Consider the following 2,635-nt stretch of genomic DNA (forward strand, 5'->3'; position numbering starts at 1 on the left):
GAGTCCTCCCTTTGGGTAAAGATGTGTCCGGAATTGGTCAGGGACCACCTGGAACCTCGGAGACACTTGCCTTGCACTTGACATCCCCTCACCCTGCCCTTTAATCCTTGCGACGACCCATCCTGGCCCATAGCTGGGTCCATTTGACAGAGGCGGAACCTGAGGCTTCCACTAGTCTCTTGGTGAATTTCAGGTCTGTCAGGATGTCGTTTTCCCCACCGTTCACCATTCCTTTCCCTGCTCCCCAACCCACCCCGGACAACTGCAGATGCCGGACCTTTTAACTTCTGTCTCCGAGCAGTTGAGGTGGGGTGGGCACAAGGAATGGAGACGGACAGGTGGAGGTAGAGATGCCACCAAAGAAGGCCAAGCCTGTGCTAGCTCCCTCAGGAACTGGCAGAAGCTACGGGAGCCGGACATCTCGGAAACTTCACCCTGTGACTGCGTCTCCATCCCTGGCCTCTGAAATGTGCCTGGGGAGGACTGCGGTTGAGAGGTCGGGAAAGAAAGTGGTTCCGGCCTGGAATTCCCCTTCTCCAGCTAAACTCTAGAGATAGTGAGTTCACTCACCCCTGGGCTGGACACCCAGGAGCAGCCGCCAGCTCCAGCCCTAGTCCCTCTAGCTGGCACAGGGCACAGCAACGTTCCTGAACTGGGGATCGGCCTGGGAAAGTTATTCTTAAAGTAGCGCTGACTTTAGGAGGCTGACTGTCTTTGGCCCCATCTCTGTGGGATAGTGGCCCCCTTTAGTCCCCAGCACAGCCCATAAGGGCTTTTGGTGGGTCTAGAATTGGCTACCTGGGGGATGGGGCCTCAGCTTTCCGCTGGGTAGCTGGGACAGTGATGGAGAGGAGGGAGTCGGGATGCAACTGGAGGAGGCCTTTCCAAGGCTGCGGGGGTGGGGGAGCTGCCGATTGCTGTTTGTCCAGGCGTGGGATGGGAGCATGGGCTGATCAGCGACAGTGCAGCTCCGTGGTTGACCTCAACCACTGTCCCCGTTCTCTGTCACTCAAATAGATGTATTGGGAGGATTTGGTCTAGCACTCCTCCACTCTGTAGGTTGGTCTGTCCTTTCCTCTTTGTCCCTAAGAGAGAGACTCTTCGCATCTTTGTCCTTAAGAGAGAGACCCTTCCCTCAGAAAGAGGAAGGAGATGGCACCTTTGTCATTCTACTTGGCAACATCCTTTGGTGGAAGGGAACAAGGGCAACCTCAGATTTGGGAGGGAAGAGGAGTTTAGGGGCTTTTCCCTTTAACCCTGGTCTTGGGAAAACCCTGATGTGGCTCCTCTGCAGGTAGCCTTTCCAGGGCTTAGTGTGGAAGTGCTGGGGGTATCTTGTCCTCCTGGTCTCCCCTCTTCTGCTGTCCTCTCGGCCCATTGAACACTTGGCCCCTTCCCTTTCCTGAGAAAGTATTTCTTCTTGTCCTGCCTCATGTCTGAGCCCCTGGAATCCTTCCCATGTCTACTTTAGGTTTTTCTCCTAATGCTTCCTGATTCTGCCCTCCTCTCCCCATACACCTGTGTACACCTCCAAGCATAGTAAGCTAGCATCTAAGAAGAGAAGCATGCACAACTGTCCCCAGGGTTATTAGCCCTATGTGGCAAAAAACTAGTGCTTCCAGGAACTTACTTCGCTGTGCTGTAGGTCCCCTCTGCAGCATGAGGGCCTCAACCTCAATACAGAGTTTTCCAGTACACGCTGCCTGCTGGCATTACCTGAAAGCCTCACACATGCATGCCTGGGCCCTGTCTTCAGAGACTGTAACTGAATTATCTGGAGTGGCGTCCAGGCATCCATATATTTTGAAGGCTCCCTGTTACTTCTAAAGTGCACAGATGCAACAGTAGATGGAGAGACAGAGAGGCAACAGCTTGGGGACCAGCTACGATGTACAGATATTACTGTGCATTCAGGAAGGCTAGCGGAAGAGGTCAGGAGAAATGTCAGGAAAGCCAAAAAGAGAGGCCCCTGCTCACAGGAGTGGGAAGCTGGAGACTGCTGAGGGGCAACCTGGGAGCCCTGGGACAGGAAGAGGCTGGGGCAGCTGGGTGTCCATAGCTGTTCTCTCTCAGGACACTAAAAAAGCACCGGAACAGGAAAGAAGCCACTAGCTTTCTCCCCCAGGAGAGGAGACCTAGAGGAACTTTCACGCTGAGTTAAAACACGGGAAAACAAAGTCTGTTTGTGAGATGCTTTTCAGCACACCCATCCTGTCCTTTTGCCCAGTACACACGGGGGCCTGTTCCTGGTCTGTTGATTAAATTCCAGCATCAGGCCCAAGTGGCTTCCCTGTACATTGTGAGAGTGGCATGGAGCCAAAGATAGACTGAGTCTAAGGGACTTTCTCCTCCAAGTGCTGAAAGCATGGCCCGCAGGCCTAACTGATTCCTGTGGAGCTTCCAGCCCAGTGATGAGACAGTGAATCAGGGGACTCTCAGCCCCTCCTGAAGCCAGAAGCAGCAGCTCCTTTGTTAGAGATGTGAATAACTCGCATTCCATCTCCATACTTCAAAAGTGCTGCTCAAGCTTGGAGGTGCCTGCAACCTCAAGCAACCTTCAGAACCTCTGGCCCACAGGTCAGACAGACACAGCTTTCCCTGCAAGTCACAGTGCACCAAGAGAAGTCTTGGTTCT

Source organism: Mandrillus leucophaeus, unplaced genomic scaffold, assembly GCF_000951045.1.
Source record: "Mandrillus leucophaeus isolate KB7577 unplaced genomic scaffold, Mleu.le_1.0 Scaffold913, whole genome shotgun sequence".
NCBI lineage: Eukaryota > Metazoa > Chordata > Mammalia > Primates > Cercopithecidae > Mandrillus > Mandrillus leucophaeus.